Consider the following 19,615-nt stretch of genomic DNA (forward strand, 5'->3'; position numbering starts at 1 on the left):
CGGTATTAGCCCTTTGTGTGGGTGTTTTTCTTTTCTTCCCAAAGCTGGAATTAGCATTTTTGCACCAGGGCAGACTATCGATTTTCGTTTTCCATTTTATTTTTCAATGACTTTTAACATTCTTTGCTTTAAAATTAACATTAAATCATCATCATATAACTGAATGAAAACGTCTTTTCGCCCCAATTGTTTGCGGTAGCCCAGTTAGAAAAAAAAAAGAAATGAGGAAGAGATAAATTAGCAAATAAAGGACAAGGTATAGGAATGGTAGATACTGTAGACTATATTGTTTTATTGATACTATCAAAGCACACACATATTTAAAGGCCCTACAGTAATTATTCTACCGTTGCGTTTTAAGTTTTAACTTCATTCATGCTGCTCACGGGAAATGCATTTTACTAGGGAACCCCTTGCCGACGTCATCACTAATAAATTTATCCAATCATAGTATCCCGACAATCACTTCTTCAAGATATTCATCATGGCGGAGTAATGAAAGGTATGTAAATGAAATATTCGTTTTTATGTCTTATAATTTTATATAAACGACTAAACTATATTTGCAGTTGTTCAGAAATAAAGTTTGACAATCATATACACATTTCTACCACTTTTAAATTTTGCATAAAGCGTTAAATGCTGAATTTATGGTTGCAGGTGCGTTGAATAAAAATAAAAATGTAGAGAATCTAAGTCAACACAACTCTGACTGGGGTTGAACAACAGCAGATTTAGTTTAGAATATTTCGATTGCAAAACGTGGAGGTTTTCTCGAATTATCGAGATCTAATTATATCTATACCATACGTTGCTTTTGTTAAGCAGACAATGTAGATCTATATAGATCTAGTAGAAGTTGCCACTAGAAGCACTGAACAGTCTGGCAGGATGAAGGCTATCAAAAATAAAAAAAAAACAGCAGACTACGTCTCTACTTCAACAGCTGGTAGATCTAGATCTAGAGATCTAGATTTCTAGACCTAAATCTAGCTAAGCTAGTCCAGTCTATAGATTCAGAGACTAACAGTGTCAGCCTGCAATTTTTAAACTATAGGCTATGGCTATTATACTTTACTAGATCTAAAAGATCTATATAAAAATAATAAAAAGGCCTATATAATTATAGGCCTATAGGCCTATACTATAATATATATACAATATATAGGCCTATAGGCTTTTATATAGGATATATATATATATATATATATATATGATATATATATATATATATATAGGCCTATATATGTGTGTGTGTGTGTATAGATAGGCCTATGTATATTATATAGGATATATAATATATATAATTATGTAACAGTTGATTATAATTAGGCCTTCATTAAGCCAAATTAGATGAATTATCCATTGACTATTCTATATCTGTTATTTAGGCTTATAAAATGGCTTATATTAAACTTTTATGTGGGCCCTATAGTCTTGAATATAGAAGCTATAGGTATAGACTCAATAAAGTCTAGTATAGTATACTAGTTTTCAGTAATTTTACACATTAAAGTTAGTGCTGTGGTGTAGACCTAGTATTGTGTATGTATCATTATGTTTAATTCTGATGAAATAGTTGTTATGGCCAGATTTAGGCCATTAGGGTACCAATACACACACACATGAAATTGCTTTGTTACTCCCTACCAACATTGTAATAAGTCTCGTAATTTTAAGTTGTCAATTGTTATTGTTTATGTGGAATCTTGTACTGATGTTATGACTAATATATGCATAATTATGATATCAATGCATGATTATTTGAAAATATTCTCTGTAGCTACTTATAGTAACTTTACAATGTGAAACTGCTTTTACTTATTTTTTTTTAATTCCCCATTATTTATAGCTGTATCATAAGTCATATGCAGAATAGAATACTATTAATTATTGATTAGTAAAGTAGTTCAGTTACTTTTTGAACCTGACAGTCCATTGAGCATGAGTTGATCTGTTTCTGTGACCTGCACATGAAACGATAGTGTGTTCAGCTGCCTATACTTTCCCTAGTGTGATTCAGGAACCCATCAGAGCTGGCTGGACTTTGTTCTACAAACTTGATCCCGGAATAAAATTTTAGAATTTCCGGTTAGTATTTGTGTAGATTACAATTCGACCATGCTGTCTCATTTATTGTTGAGTATCCCTATCCTCAAATCCAAGATTTAAAGTATTGTTATTTATGAAACAGGTGAACTCTACTTCACTCGCCCAATGGACCGTCAGGTTTGAAAACGTAACTTATTTATGAGATGTGCTATATGAATATTTAAAACAAGAAATTAACTATGCTGGCCAATGCTTTGAGTGGATATCTCTAAAAATTATACCAATAGGTTTGCGTTTATCTAAAAACAACCCTACTTTCTAAGATATGACAAGAGATTGGAATATACTGTCTTAGTTTAAATTAATATTTTAAAAAAATTTAGCAACCTTTTAAAAATAAATTTGTATAACTGTAAGGTAGCCAAATCAATGTTATTATTCTTAATTGCTTTACAAGGTGAAAAAAATCTGGCCACTAACATTTTCTTGATATCAATAAATCACAGACCTCTTAATCATCATAACATTGATAAATCTTGTACAGTATTGTTGTGTTAGATTTTTATTAGCCACAATTTTTTGGATTGGATTGAATGAACATCTGTTCAGTGTTGGCTAGGTGGCAGCATTTGGTGCATTTAATTGGGTGTTTTGTTGGAGAGGGGAGTTAACTGCATTGAGACATCTGAAATACAATAAAAAAAAGTATTGATTAAGGAAGCATATTTTCTTTTTCTGTAGCAGCAAAGATAAGGATAAAGAATTTCTAAATCACATTCTTGTTTTTTAAACATTAATACTAAGCTACTTGTTAATAGCTCAGAACATTTCTAGTAAGCCACTTTTTACAATTATTTTGTAATCTTTTTAAATGTAAACCCAAGACGCACAATATTCCATAAAATGCCTTTGCAAATAAAATTTTTGAATTCGGTAAAAAATATAATGTTAAATTTTGCCTTTTATTTATAAACTAAGATTAAATAATGGTAAAAATGAAAGATGAAGAAAGTTATGGGTTATTTTGATAATGATAAAATAGTCTTTTGCTTATACCTAAAATTTTCAGTAGGCCTATACACTCATATATATATATATATATATATATATATATATATATATATATATATATATATATATATATATAGGCCTATATTTATATATATATATATATATATATATATATATATATATATATATATATATATATCCATAAACTAGCTTATACCTGAGCTTCGCTACAGTAAAAATTTACACAACGCTATTGTGGATGTAAGCCCAGATAGATATTATAATTTAGCTATTCTCTCAGTCACTATGTCTCTCAGTGAAACATAAGCTTATTTTCTGACTGCTTGCTACTTAATTTTGAAAGCTTTACTTTATTTAAAATGGCATTGATTAAAATTAAAATTATTGTTTTGTCAGTTCTGTGTTTGTAAGTAGTATTTATATAATGAGTGTGTGGTGCCTATGAAATGTTATACAATACTATATTAAAAAGCTTGTTAAAAAATAATATTGTTAGTTAAATGGGGTGATTGTATGTATGTAGTCTATTGTGGTATTTATACCACAAGTTGTCTCTTTTTGTGATTTTTGCTGATATGTGTAGGGTTAGTGAAAAATGCTTGAGATTTATTTTAGTTAATTTCCGAACTAAATTAAGGATTATACTTGAATAAAGTTCATGTAGTGTGGATTATATTTTTACTGTAGGGTTCAGACCTAACCATATATTAAATCTTCATGCTAGTTTAGTTTTGTGTTTTGTTTATTTTTTAGTTTTGTCTTATCATTATTTTTAGGTTTGTGTTCAGGATTTAGTTTAGGTCCTGGATTATTGATAAATAAATATTTCTACAGATTCTAGAAAATGTTTCTAAATCATATTTAATCTTAAGACATGCAAGGACTTTCACAATGTTCCCTGTATTTATTTTAAGCCAATGCATGTCTAACACTGCTAAAAGGCAAATTAAATTCACATTCTCATAACGGCCCAAAAAATAAGGTCCATAACTTACTGCTAAACAGATGGAATGTGAGGGAAAATAATTTCTATACAAGGACAATATTTTACACTCATACAACAGTACTAAATATATATATTCATATCAGAGTTTCTTTCTGTATAGAAAATTTTTACTTAAATCAGTGTCGTCGTCCCCCTCCCCCCCCTGGCACCCCCTCCCTCCCCTGAGGAAAATGTCTGAAAGAAATCCTGATTCAGGTGATGTAATAACAATTGTTTATTTCCTCATACGTGCAGTCATGCTCTTGAGCTTAATACAGATTTCATTTAATTTCTGCCTTTAGACTACATAAGAGGAAATAGACAAATTGTACCTGGCATAAATGCCAAGAGAAAACCTGGACCGCCTGTCTGATGTGAAAATGATTCATGGAGCTGTATATTTCAGCTTGTTCTAGCCCAGCTGTCACAGGGTGTGCTCTCAGTGTTCCCTTGTCAACACACATTTTACCTGATCCGTTGAACACACCCTCAGTGTGGGATAGCATTGTGCTGCCCCCTATTATGTTATTCAATAACCTTAGCAGGTGTCTTTATTTGTATCCTGTACATTTTGTGTTTGTCCGTTTGTCTGATCTGAGAATTGAAACAATAACTTCATTTAAAGGTTTTCTGGCTATATTCCAAAGTTCAATGACTTTAAGCCATCGGAATTTGCAGCAAACTATATATATTTATATATATATATATATATATATATATATATATATATATATAGCGTCAAAGCTGATTAATTGTCTTCCATGGTAGCTGTATTGATTAATTGATATTGGGTGGGTTAAAAAACAGGATAATATAAGCTAGCTGTTATTGTTTTGTCAGTCTGATAGATGAACATATTTTGTTGAATTACACATTTCTTCTGCTCCAATAAAGCATACAGATTGACCTATTGTGTAAAATAACACATTTGTTTATTTCTTCTGCGTCAATAAAGCAGCCTAGCAATGACACAGTTGTATGTTTTGGGATTTTAGTTTTTACTTTATCACATAGTTTAGCCTCCTCTTTCTAGAAGTCTCTAGAAGTTATACATATATTAACTAAAACAGATAGCGTAACAAGTTTGTTTTAAAAATAGTTATCATGTTAGTTTTTACATTCTCTTGATGTTTATTTTGTTTGTAAAAGTTTATTAAAAAGTTTCACCTCCCTATGCTAAATTATAAATAAATACGAGCATGTTATTTGTAAGGTTGTACATTTTTTTAATTAGTTGGACAGCATATACATCTCTTGAGCAAGAAACTGCAAGTTATAAAATTAAATATTTTATTACTTTTTAAAAATGTAGTTACAATTTTTAAAATGCTCATTTCTTTTCAAAATTGTTAATCCTGTTTTAATTTTGTAGTACATTTCTCAGAAATATTATTCTCTAGTTGGTACACCACCACCACTTTTTTCCTTAAAATAAAACCTTTTGTTACACGCTGTTCTAGAAGCATATAGATGGTTTCATTTTGCCTGACCTTATAGTTTTGAAGGTGGACAGCCAACATTTAAAACCTATAGTGTGTATGTGAAGGGGGAGGGGCGGGTTTTAGGGCTCACTTGGTTTAATTTTTTTCATATGTTACGACATCTTATTAGCATAATTTAAGTGTGTCCCCTGCTTGAGACACAAAATTTAAAAACATGATGAAAGATGGTCTAAAATGTAGGTGAAAGCATAGTTTTATTTATTTATTTTTTACTTTAGCAGTTTACATTTAAAAAATTCTTTTTAGTCCGTTATTTATTTTAGCTGCATAGACCATAAAGATATTTTAATTCTTCTGTTAAATCACTATCCCATGTTTGTCTGTTTGTCTAATTGAAATTAACTACTTAGACATGAAATAGTTCAGCTGGCCCTCTGCAAGGTATGGCTGTGCTGATGCTGTTAGTTATTCATATTTCAATCTAATTTGTATGGTAAATCATAATCTGTTTATTATAATTTATGTGTCTGTAAGTGCACAAAATGTTACCAAGTAAAAATTCTATGGGACGGCGTCACCTAGCAGTAGAGCACTGGACTGCTTACCCAAAAGTCTTGAGTTTAAGTCAGTAGAATGACCCTGAATCCACCCAGTTCTAATAGGTACCTAACTCATGTTAGGAAAAGTAAAGGTGGCTGGGCATAGTGAGGACCACCTTATAATTCAAATATAGAGGTCACAGAAACAGGTGACTTCTGCTTCACTTACCCCATCGACCGGCAGGTTCAAACAACGAACGTTACTTAAAAAATTCTTATTTCTAAGAATCCATTCCCTTCATCTTATAGGTTTCTTGGCCATATTTAACCAAAATAATTCGTAAACAAATCAATTCAAAATTATACTTAAAGATCTGGGTACAATTTGAATTAATTAAAAAAATAAAAAATATTTTAGTTAATAGTGGCTCACTATAAGTAAAAAGTAGGACTGTTAATAGAAGGCCTATTGTGTGCCTGTAATTTTTTTTTATTGATATACAATTATTATTATTTTTCAAATAATTCATCTTATATCATTTAGAATGCTTTATAACATCCATCAAAGAAATAAATTACGATAAATCTCCCAGCGAATGAATTTTTTTACATTAAAGCAGAGTCTGTCTATTAAAGTGCCATGGGCACCATATGTCACTTAAAGTTTTTGTCTGTGTGAAGGCTTTATAGGATTTACATGTCGCATCATATAAGGGGTGTAGGAATTTAACACAATGCCGTACATATTCCCAGATTCAGGTAATGAGTGACACGGAAGTGGCTGTCTGATACACAGTACACTTCTTAGTTCTTACATATCTGAGTTCATTTTTTAACTCGGCAGAAACCAATAACAAAAATGGTAACTTAATAACGACTGTAGATTTTAACTGGAGATATTAACAAATAAACAGCAACTCAAATTCAGTACGTTTTAACCATGCAGAAAGTAGTAAAGGAATAATAACTCTGTAAACAATAGTAACATATGAATAGTTACTCAACTTGAGTAAATTTTAACCGCAGATAGTAACAAATGAATGAATGCAGAAAGTAATAAAGGAATAATAACTCAGTAAACAATGGTAACATATGAATAGTATATTTTAACTGCAGATAGTAAGAAATAAATGGTAATAGAGTCACCTTAACCATATATTGAAATCTGAATTTTATTTTTGATAATGCCAAATGTGAACATTGTAGTTGATGTTAGGGAAGGTGTGTGTGAACATTGTAACAATAAGGGGTCATGCAATTATGACGTCCACACATTTTTTAGATTTTGGAACACCCCCCCCCCACCGTGGATGTCGTAAATGGATGACCCCTAAATAAAATGGGGGGAAATAATTTCACATAAATATCAATGTCTATGGGTGGAGGTGATTTGTAATAGCAATAAAAAGGTTATCTTTGAATGAAGCATGTCAAATATTTTGATGTGATGTGATTTATAATAGAAACTCCTGCAATCAACATGTGGTATTGAAGCCAATAGCTGTAAACCATATTATAATGGCTGACATGAAAGCTAGCTTGTGTTGGTGACAATTTGAGTTGTCCAATATAGCCTTACATGTTATCTGCAAATTGGGCAACAGCTAGCCACATGTGACACGGTCAACAGCTAGCCACATATGCATGTTAAGACATGGTCACCAGCTAGCGAGATATACACGTTGTGGCGGGGTCAACAGCTAGCCACATATACATGCTAGAATCTGTGACATAGTCAACAGCTAGCCACATATTGTGACATGTTCAGCAGCTAGCCACATATGCATGTTAAGACATGGTCAGCAGCTAGCCACATATACATATATGTCCAACATATCCATGCTAGAATCTGTGGCCAGCAAGTCTCCCAACAACTGAGTCAGCAGGAGTGAATGATGGCAGGTGTAGACTGTGTTGGCCTCCTATTGATGTATGGCCAGGGCTGATGTTTGCCATGGCTTACTGGGGATCATTCAGTGATGTATGTGCTCTATGTCCAGAGGCAGGTGTTGAAGGGGTTCCAATAGATTGGATTTTAATATTCATGATCATTTCCTCATCTTTTCATGCAAGTACTACATTGCTTTATTTTCATTTCTTCTTTCTTTTTCTTATATTTTTTCATTATGAAAAAAAAAATGTATGTTTGTTGCCTTTGTTTTGTTTTTAGCTATTCTAACATTGATAGAATTGACAATAAATAAAACTGTGACTTAAACCATTCTTTTCCTTAGAACTAATAGCAACTTTAACACCCAAATTTGCATCTTCTTCTTTTCCTTTTTGTGCCCAAGACACAGGGAAGCCGCCCTAATCTGCATAGTTAAGGAAATTTAAAAAATATGTATATTAATATACGTTACTGAATATTTAGTTTATTTATTTTTTTTTTAGAATTGAATTACCTTGATGTGCATGTTTGTGTTGTGCGTCTTTGTGAAAGATAAAACTTTTGAAACTCACATAATAATTCATACAGCAGTCGTTACTTTAGTTCTTTCTTTATTGTCTAGCTAAAAAAAAAAAATGCTAATTTCTCTATTGATCAACTTATAGTAGCTGTCTAAGTTTCACTTCACTTAACAGCTGCAATACAGGCACATTTGATTTCATCTTTGACCAGATGTTTAATTTTCATGATGTTGTCAGTTTGAGCAGTCTTTTATGGGTAGATTTGTTATGTTATAATAGGGTTAGAATTAGGGTTTGGGTTAGAGTAGGGTATAGGATAGTGTCAGCATTGTGGTTATAGTTAGGCTAGGGTGAAGATACTTGCAACTAAAAGGTCTTCAATAAGTCCTCCTGACATTCTTAAAGTACACATTGATCATTACTAAAGATGACTGTCTTTTAACATTGTTCTTTTCAAAATCCATTAAAAATATTGAACACATCTGTTTTAAAAACATTTTCCAACATTTCTACTCAATTCACTAAATGTATGTATGAAAAAGATGAAGAGAGGTAGTGTGTAACAATATTTTAAACTGCTGGTGTAGTATGTGTGCCAGCAGAGATTGAATCAATGAGTGGCACTGGTCAGAGGGTGCCTCAAGTCTTTGTTTGTCCACACATTGTCTGGTGCCTTGGTGTATTGATCCACGGGAGCACACACACACACACGGCTGCTCCTCATTCACCGGCCGCCTCCACCGCTCACTCACACATCCCTGTGTGGGAGTACCATTTAGGGAGGCCGGATAAACGCAGCAGAGGGAAGCTGTAGAGGTGAGGGAGTGTCAGCCATTTCACGCCAACATTGTCGGATAAACTCCTCTTTTTCCTGTGTAAATTCATGTCTGGGTACTAAATCTGATGGATTTATTTGATCAGAGATTGTAGGCACTACTGTTGAAGGTAATAACTAATCTATTTAAACTTTACGTCAAGGTTTTATTTTTTTTTAAATTCTCGTAACATATTGATAAGTTACAGTTTATGACTTATCTCATTCAATTTAGGTTCCTGTTTTTCAAAACATATGGATTGTCTGATGAGCTTAAAGTTTAAACTACCGTCATTTCAAACCATATGGCATGTCTTGTTTACTTTAATATTAAGCTTTTCTGTTTTCTAAACATATGGAATGTATGCTCTTTCATAAGTATGTCATAGATTGTGAGTTGAATGACATATTTACATTTTAAGCTCTTCTATTCATCTAACATATGGTATGTCTACAATTTTTTAAGTGCAGAGTGTGAGTTTAATATCTTTTTTGCATTTTAAATCTCCTCTGGTCATCTAACATATGGTATGTGTACACTGGTACAGTTTTTTAAGTACATAAATTTGAGTTGAGTATCTTATTTACATTTTAAGCTCTTCTATTCTCATAACATATGGTATGTCAGTAGTTTTCATAACATATGGTATGTCTGTAGTTTTTAAAGTAAAATTTGAAATGAATATCTTATTTACTTTTAAGCTCTTCTCTTTTATATATTTTTAAACTGTAAGCTGCTCCGTTCTTTTTTTTGTATATATATATATTTTAAGCTCTTTGCTCAACATATTTGGAATTCATAATATTTTAAGCTCTTTTATTCTAAAATATTATGAAATATCTTGTTTATATTTATGTCTTTATATTATCAAATCCTCTGTGGAGTTATACATATATTAAGCTGTGCTGTTCATAAAGTCATATATAAGCTATGCTGTTCACAAAGTCATGTAAAAGCTGTGTTGTTCATAAAGTGATGTATAAGCTGTCCTGTTCACAAAGTTATATATAAGCTGTACTGTTCATAAAGTATAAGCTGTGCTGTTCATAAAGTATAAGCTGTGCTGTTCATAAAGTCATATATAAGCTGTACTATTCATCAAGTCATATATAAGCTGTACTGTTCAAGTCATATATTAACTGTGTTGTTCATAATTATTAATAAGCTCTGATATTCATAAAGTCATATATAAGCTGTGCTGTTTACCAAGTCATATATAAGCTGTGCTGTTCACAAACTCATATAAGCTGTGCTGGTCATAAAGTCATGTATAAGCTGTACCGTTCATAAAGTCATGTAATGTCCAGCCCGGACTATCTGAAGCATGTGGTGTGAGCTGAATGAATTATTTATAGAAAAAACGGGCATCATGATCATCTGTCTTAGTGTCATCAGCTTTTTTAACCAGCACACCAGAGTGTCAGTGTTGACAAGTTGTGCTTGCCAGGGCTGTTAAAATTACCAGGAGAAAATAGGTTTTTCTTCATTCATAGAGGTGAAAAATGGCTTTACGCTCAGCCGCTGTCTGACATGATCATTTGTCATCTTACATAGCCCTGCTAGCATTGATTGCTGTTCGTTTCGGATCGTGTTCTTGATATTGAAAGAGAAAAATTGTTATGTCGTAGTTTGGAAATGTTGTGACTCTTCATTGTGGAGGAGCTTTTAAGTTAATGTAAGAACTGGAATGTGTAGTTTGTTAATTCAATGGAGAATTATCTTTAGACTACGCTTTATTTATTATTGCTGTGTAGATGTTCTGTTTTATTTCATACCTCATGATGATTGCTTTATTTGGGGTAGATAATTTTCTACTATCTTGTTTTGTTGAGAAATGTTTTATGCATGTATGATAGCAACAAGTGTTGAGGTTAGGTGTGTTTTTAAATCTGTGTTAATGTTTCATTTATAAAGGCTTGGCTTGTTTCATATATTATTCAATTCTTCATAGATCTACAACATATTTTTGTACAGGTGTGGTAGTTGGCTGATTTTATTATTTGAATTATTTAGACCTATACGTATTGATCCATGGATGTTTTAATTAGTTACACATACTGAGGCATGAGATTTTAGTTTGTTAAATAGTTACATATTCTGGCTTAATTATAGTTTTTTTATTTTAAAAAAAAAACAACTAATTAGATACTTTTACATATAGAGGCAGATGTATATCAAGATAGTTTTTTTTTTTAAATAGTTACATATCAGTTGTATCAGTTGATAATTATACTTTAAAATGGGAGATGCTGGCTGTGATGTAGATAGAATACATACATTGGTTAAAGTATGTAAATTACAGTAACCAGATACATCTACTCATTTGAGTTCACTTAACTGGGCGCAACATTCAAAGTTAGTGATTGTCAGTTCTATGTTTGTCAAAGTACATTATATTGTACACTGTTTGAGCTTTATATAACCTAACACTGCTTTGGGGCTTGATGGTGAATTCTATTCTCAAACTGAAAATTCTTTTAGTTGTTACTAAAATAGATTCATCTTATTTATCCGAAATAGACTTTTTACAGCAAATATATACATTGTTTTTCTGATAGTTTTTTTGTTTGTTGCAAAATAAAAAATAAAAATTTCATTTATTAGCTTAATTCTGCTGTGATTAGCAGTGTAGGGATATGTGTTTGTGAGAAATTTATTCCTGCTGCTATTGATTGTAACTGTTTATTCCTGTGGAATGGTAATTCTAGAGGGCATGTTCCGGCCGTGAAGGCAGTTCAGTTTTAGAGAATCAATACCGGGGAGGGGAAAAAGACATCGGGCAGGAATTGTGTAGGTGGGGGTGAGCTAGGCTAAATCACTCAATGTGTCTGTTGTTTCTGGATTAGTTTAATATTTTTTAGCAGGAATTGTGTAGTTTGGGGGTGAGCAAGGCTAAATCACTCAATGTGTCTGTTGTTTCTGGATTAGTTTGATATTTTTTATCAGGAATTGTGTAGGTGTGTGTGTGTTATGGGGGAAGGGGAAAGAGAGAGAGAGAGTAAGCAACATGTTTATTTCTGGATTATTTGATATTTTGCATCAGGAATTGTGTAGTTTGGGGGTGAGCTAGGCTAAATCACTCAATGTGTCTGTTGTTTCTGGATTAGTTTGATATTTTTTAGCAGGAGTTGTGTAGGTGTGTGGGGGAGGGGAGGGGGGGGGGGGGAGAGAGAGAGAGAGAGAGAAAAAGCAATGTGTTTATTTCTGGCTATAGTTTAATATTTTGTATCAGAAATTGTGTAGGTGGGGGTAAGCTTGAATCCACTCAATGTGTCTGTTGTTTCTGGATTAGTTTGATATTTTGAATCAGGAATTGTGTAGTTTGGGGTGAGCAAGGCTAAATCACTCAATGTGGATGTTGTTTCTTGAAAGGTTTGCAACATTGAATCAGGAATTGTGTAGTTTGGGGTTGGGATATGGTAATTCACTCAATGTTGTTTCTGGCTTTGTTGATGTTTGATGAATGAACTTTTTAGTGTCCATAAAAATGTGTCCTGTTGTAGTTCAATGAGTGTTCTGTTGTTGTTTTTTTTAGTGTGTATGTTCAAAAATATATTTTTAAAATTTTGAATATTTACTTTAGCTTTTGTGAGAGGTCCATTTCTCATAGAAGATAATTTGTAGGTGCATCAACAGAAAAACTCTTTTCTAGTCTAGAAATATAGTAATCAATGACCATCATTATACCGATTATAATTAGCAGATATTTTGTTTCAGTTTTTAATTGTATGCTATGTAGGTTAAGGTCTGACATTGTCTTACTTTGTTATGAAGCACTTGAAGGTTTCTGACACACTCATCATTTTTTAGACCTACATGCTTCACTCCAGTCACATTGTCTATATCCTATCTGGCTATGAAGTGCAATAGTCGGCTGAATCGTGGCTTGTCTATTCACACACTTGGTTTTTTTTTTTGGCTACAAGCTCAACAGTTTTGTGTCACTTAAATGTTGGTTTGTCTATTCACACAGTTTTTTTTTTTTTTTTTTTTGCTACAAACTCAACATTTTCGAGTCAGCTAATTGTTAATTAGTCTATTCACACACAATTACAGCAGTTTTGAGTCTGATGAATGTTGATTCGCCTATTCACACACTATAACTTTCTGGTTATCAAGCACAACAGACCTCAACAAAATATTTTTTTTGTCTATTGGCACATTTTTTTTCTGTCTGCCTTTTAATTCTTCTCCAGCAGTCCACATTCATCTTTATGTTGGGTTGACTATTCACACATTTGGTGTGCTGTCTTTATTAGTTCACACAGTGCATAAAATCTAAACCCTCCCCCACTTCCACTATTCCTGTACTAAAAATGTTTTCCCGTCTTTGATAATTAATCTAAAATATAAATTAACTACTAATATTAGATTACTGCCATATTGATTTCTAGCCTGTTTTGGTATAAAGTCCGTACCTCCGCCTAGTTTCAGTCAGTTAAATAAATTTCAGTGAATTCAATAATTCATATGTTTTTGTCTGGTGGCTAATTATTCACATTAATGGGTCTCACTCCAGTAGAAATATCAAAGTGTGTATCTCAACCTTTGTTCTCTTGACATCTCCCTATATCAGTTACATCACATAAATCACCCCCCCCCCCCTCCTCTTCTCCCCCTCTCTGCCAGTCTCCCATTCACTAGACAGGGGAAGATAACTCTCCTGCCATATTTGTGTTTAACAGCCCCATTAAATGGCTTGGCCACAACTTTTACCCAGATTGGGTAGCTGGGCTTGCTTTTTAGTTTTTTTTTTCTTCTTCATTTTCTGGAGAATCAATAATTCCAGTCTAAAAACAGATCACGACTGCTAGGGCACTAGGGGTTGACATGTTCAAGGGATGACAGACAATGGTTGTAACGAAGGAGTTGAGTCCCTTCACATGTTACATCTTTTAACGTGGAGTTAGTAAATTTATTAAATTTATAGTTTTTTTGTATGTGAAGTAAAGTAATAGTGAGTTATACTTTGAAATAATAAATACTGTAAATTCTTGGGTTAATTATAAACCTTGGGATACTATCCAACCTTTGAATAAATAAAACTATAGAATACTATGAAACCTTTGAATAAATAAAACCATAGAATACTATGAAACCTTTGAATAAATAAAACTATAGAATACTATGAAACCTTTGAATAAATAAAACTATAGAATACTATGAAACCTTTGAATAAAACCATAGAATACTATAAAACTTTTGGATTAAACCATAGAATACTATGAAACCTTTGGATGAAACCATAGAATACTATGAAACCTTTGGATAAAAACATAGAATACTATGAAACCTTTGAATAAAACCATAGAATACTATAAAACTTTTGGATTAAACCATAGAATACTATGAAACCTTTGGATGAAACCATAGAATACTATGAAACCTTTGGATAAAAACATAGAATACTATGAAACCTTTGAATAAAACCATAGAATACTATGAAACCTTTGGATAAAACCATAGAATACTATGAAACCTTTGAATAAAGTAAAACCATAGAATACTATGAAACCTTTGAATAAAACCATAGAAAACTATGAAACCTTTGGATAAAACCATAGAATACTATGAAACCTTTGGATAAAACCGTAGAATACTTTGAAACCTTTGGATAAAACCATGGGATACCATGGGATACCATTGAAGAATTCATTGAATGATTGATTTATATATGCTTTAAATTGTTTTTACTTATTCTTGCGATCCCAACACGATTATTTTTTAAATATATTGATGGATAAATCCATCCCAGTCTGTCCTTATTAAAGTCTTTAATAATAAGAAAATATAATTAACCTCAAATTGTTTTTTAAAACTTTTTCTTCACGTTGCTTGACCTAATGATAACGATCTTGTAAAATTTAATTACTTTTCATATAATTAAGTTTCCAGTAATATAAATAAACAATGCTGTGCAGTATATTTTTTATTAGTTTTAAGCTGCATTGTCTGTTTTTTATGGTTGAGTCTTGTCTGCCTTAGTATGTTCTTTATTGATAAGTCCTGTCTCCTTATTAATATTGTGTTTTTTATTGATGAGTTCTGGCTGATTTAGTGTGTTCTTTATGGATGAGTACTGTCTGCCTTAGTGTGTTCTTTATGGATGAGTACTGTCTGCCTTAGTGTGTTCTTTATGGATGAGTCCTATCTGCCTTAGTGTGTTCTTTATGGATAAGTCCTATCTGCTTATGTTTTATCCAATGATTTGATCTGTACTGTAGGTGCTCTCTTGGAAAGAAAACCAAAATGATCTTATTATTATTAGTACAAATGCAGGTCAACAAAAATACTTTGGAGCCTCCACAGAAAATACTGTCTAGGGGTGTCTGTGGAGAAAGTTCAATTTAGATAAAAACTTTGGAGGTGCATCAATAGTAGGTATAACTGTTCTGGGGGTGTATCCTTTGAAAAGTCTGGGGGTGTATCCACTGAAACATTACTAGGGGTGTATCAACTGAAACATGACAAGGGGTGTATCAACTAAATAACTATTCTGGGGGTGTATCTCTTGGAAAGTAGCTGGGGGTGTCTCAACTAAAACATTACTAAATAACTGTTCTGGTGTTTCCCTTGAAAATTTGTCTGAGGGTGTATTCACTGAAAATTACTAGGGGTGTATCATCTAAATAACTATTCTGGGGGTGTATCCCTAAAAAAGTTGTCTGTGGGTGTATCAATACTAAAACTGTTTTGAGTTTTAGTAACCCAGTACATGACGCCCATCATTATACTAATTGTAATTGCTTGTGCTGACTAGCTTGATGAAGTCTGTGTGCGCTAATGTTGTACGTGTACACGTGGTGTTGTATGTCTGTCTGTGATGACTTCACCCTGACATAATCTCTTAATTTTGGTCAGGACATGGTATCTATTTTTAGTATCCGCCAAGAATGTTGCAACATAACAAACGACTCTGAACAATTGCATAACATATTATACTGCTGGTATAGTTCTGCATGATGAGATGCTATAAATATCCAACAGTTGTGAGGGTTTGTTATTTGTGTGAATCACAAAAGAAAGTTGAGTTTTTTATCATTGGGAGTTTCTCTACATCTGTGTTTATGTTGGCCGGTAAGTTTCTCTACATCTGTTAGTGAAGCTGGCCGTGGTTCTATCTACATCTGTGTGATGTTGGCAGTGAGTTTCTCTACATCTTTATGAAGTTGGCCATGAATAATTCTACATCAGTGTGGAGTAGGCCATGAATTTCTCTATGTGTGAAGTTGGCTATGAATTTCTCTACATCCTGTGTGAAATTTGACATGAATTTCACTTCATCTCTGTGAAGTTGGCCATGAATTTCTCTACATCAATGTGAAGTTGGCCATGAATCTCTACATTCTGTGTGAAATTGACATGAATTTCACTACATATGTGTGAAGTTGGCCTTAAATTTCTCTACATTCTGTGTCAAGTTGGCTATGAATTTCTCTACATTCTGTGTGAAGTTGGCCTTAAATTTCTCTACATTCTGTGTCAAGTTGGCTATGAATTTCTCTACATTCTGTGTGATGTTGGCTATGAATTTCTCTACATCTAAGTGATGTTGGCCATGCATTTCTCTACATTATGTGTGATCTTGGCCATGAATTTCTCTACATCAGTGTGAAGTTGGCTATGAATTTCTCTACATTCTGTGTGATGTTGGCCATGAGTTTATATACATCTTTATGAAGTTGGCCATGAATTTCTCTACATCAGTGTGAAGTTGGTCATGAATTTCTCTACATCAGCGTGATGTTGGCCGAGAGTTTCTCAACAACTGTGTGATATTGGCCATGAATTTCTCTACATCAGTGTGATGTTGGCCATGAATTTCTCTACATTCTGTGTGATGTTGGCCTTGAGTTTGTATACATCTTTATGAAGTTGGCCATGAATTTCTCTACATCAGCGTGATGTTGGCCGAGAGTTTCTCAACAACTGTGTGATATTGGCCATGAGTCTGTATCTATCATGTTGGCCTACATCGTCTCTGTGTGATGATGGCCATAAGTCTCCCTACCCCCTATCAGATCTACCCCAGTGAGCACCTCCATATCAGAACAACATACCATGATTCACCTCCCGGGGTGAGCCTGACAATGATCAGTTCCTGGGGAATAACTTTGTCTATTGTCCAACCCGTGTATCATACAGGCACTTTGTGTTGTGATAACAAATGTTACCTCGTGTAAATCACAGCAGTTTTTGTGTCATAATCTCGGTGGGTCTACATTCTGGTAGACAGAATGTAAACACGTAGCCCGCTGTGGTGATAGCTTAGACCTATCCTCTTCAGCCATGAATGTACCAGTGTTTATGGATTAGTATAGAGATTTATACGGGGATAAATTAAGCAGTTGTTTGTGTATTTGTAACGGCTGGGCTAGACCGAGTTAATGCATAGGTCGTGCTGGTCAGTCTGTGTTTATTGGCTGTGTTGACCAAGTGATGTTGGTGTTTCGTTTTGAAGCTGATCTGTCATTGTGGTCAATCTTAAGTTTCTCGGTGTTGGTTTAGTAATTTATAAAGCTGTTTTCTGCACTCTCGTGGTACTTGGGATCGGGACATTACCCCCCCCCCCCCCCCCCCCCAGCCCCTCCTGGCTTCACAAAAATGTTAAACTTTCAAATACTGAGGTCAAGAAACATGGTAAACTCTACTTCATCTGCCTGAAAGGGGAACTGTACTTTTCTGCACAAAAAATGTTAGCGTGACACGCGAGCATTCTGTTTCTTGTTCAGCTAAGCTGCTGTGCTTCTACCGCCCCCTCCCCCTTATTTATACCCCCCTCCCCACTGCGCTCTCTACCTTAAACCCCCTTCCCTCAATCTTAGAGTAGCCACCGTGCCCCTTCCCTCCCGCTCCATCTTAGTCTAGACACCGTGCCCTCCATCTTAACCCCCCCCCCCCCCGCCTCACAAAACAAACAAATCACGCTGTCGTGAAAAGTCAGCAACTCCTTGTATTGTAATTAATTAAGCATAGATTACCAATCAGCAGTCCAATCACGCTGACTTTATTTTTGTCCTAGCCCCACGTGACCCACCCCGCCCATGACTTTTGGGACACGCCCTGTTTTTCTTATTGTATTAATTAAGACTAAGTTAGCAGTCTAACCGCTGAGCTGGGCTTTCTTATTTGACTGACCCCCGCAAGCCCCCCCACTAACGTTATTTATTCCTTTCGTGTATCATATTAATTAGGCGCGAGTTGTCGATCAACAGCCTCACTGAAACTGTAGCTCCTTCGGCAATTAGTTAAAATAAACAAGGGTGTTACTTAAGAATTCTTGATTCACCAACAAGCTAGATATAAGATAAAACGTTTCTTCTTTGGTCACAATGTATGCGTCGGGGTTCGCGGTCCTATCTTTTCCGACGAATTCGTTTCCGATGACAATGCAAGAATATCTAGTTTTCGATATAATTATATCTAACATTATTAAAAAAATTAATTTAAACAATTAGCTTGTATATTAGCTAAAGGGTAGATAGAAAGGCCAGGTAGAAGCTATACTCGACCAGTTGATGATCTATATACATCGATCTGTTCAAACCTAAGGACCGCCCCTGTGATGTACTAAGGGGTAGATGATTGCCGCTTAGTGTTAAAATATATATATAGTCGTCGTCGGGGGTGTCGGTTTAATTGAAGTGAACGAAATAAGAATACAGTACTAATTGGTTTTTTTAAACTTAATATCGACTTAATATCTTTTCAGTATCTAAGTAGGCCTATTAAAAACTAGAGAAAAAACTAGTAAACGCCCGTTAATTTCACTAAAGCAAAAAATAACCATTCACTTTCTTTAGATAAAATAGTATAAATAAAAGCGTTGGTAGCAGAATATATTGAAAATAATATATTTAGACCATGTTTTTTAAAGTTTTGATTTTTTTTTGTTGAGCGATGGTGTGTGTGTGTGGGGTTTTTTTTAACTTTGGCGTGACGTATTTCATGTTCTTATGTCACTCTTGGCTCAAACCCTAACCCTAACCCAGTCCCTTGCCCTAATCTTCACTCTGGCAGTCATACCAATCGACCATCACCTCGGCACGATACTGTATCGATAGTTTTATAAAGCACCAGATGAACTTTGGTCATGTTGAGAAACATGTGATAGTCTGGGTGTGAGGGGGAGGGAGGGGGTGGACAGCTGACTGAACTTTGACCTGTCAGACGTAGATCAACAAGTTTCTCCGATCCCTACCCGGCATTTTTCACGGAAAGAAAGAAGAAAAAAAATGGCCGGTCATTAGGTAAGTTTGAATTCTTTCAATACCTGACCTGACCTTTCCCCGGTCTTAACCAGGTACGTTTGAGTTGTGTACCACGGGTCACCTTCTG

General features: G+C 33.9%; 1 protein-coding gene across 3 annotated transcripts in view; it reads left to right on the forward strand.

Annotated features, from left to right (window-relative positions):
• The first annotated feature begins 456 nt into the window (after window positions 1–456).
• The window catches only part of LOC131954521 (fibronectin type-III domain-containing protein 3A), a 103,906-nt gene continuing 84,747 nt past the window's right edge, over window positions 457–19,615 (forward strand). Inside the window, exon 1 of one of the 3 annotated variants that reach the window (XM_059318255.1) lies at window positions 457–502. The gene's annotated coding sequence lies outside the window, so the exon portion shown is untranslated. Of the gene's footprint in view, window positions 503–9,331; window positions 9,408–10,885; window positions 10,953–19,615 lie in introns of those variants that run through there. The other 2 variants (XM_059318254.1, XM_059318256.1) reach the window with 2 other exon arrangements.

This window comes from Physella acuta, unplaced genomic scaffold (genome assembly GCF_028476545.2).
Source record: "Physella acuta isolate Inbredline_101_S28 unplaced genomic scaffold, ASM2847654v3 ptg001008l, whole genome shotgun sequence".
NCBI lineage: Eukaryota > Metazoa > Mollusca > Gastropoda > Physidae > Physella > Physella acuta.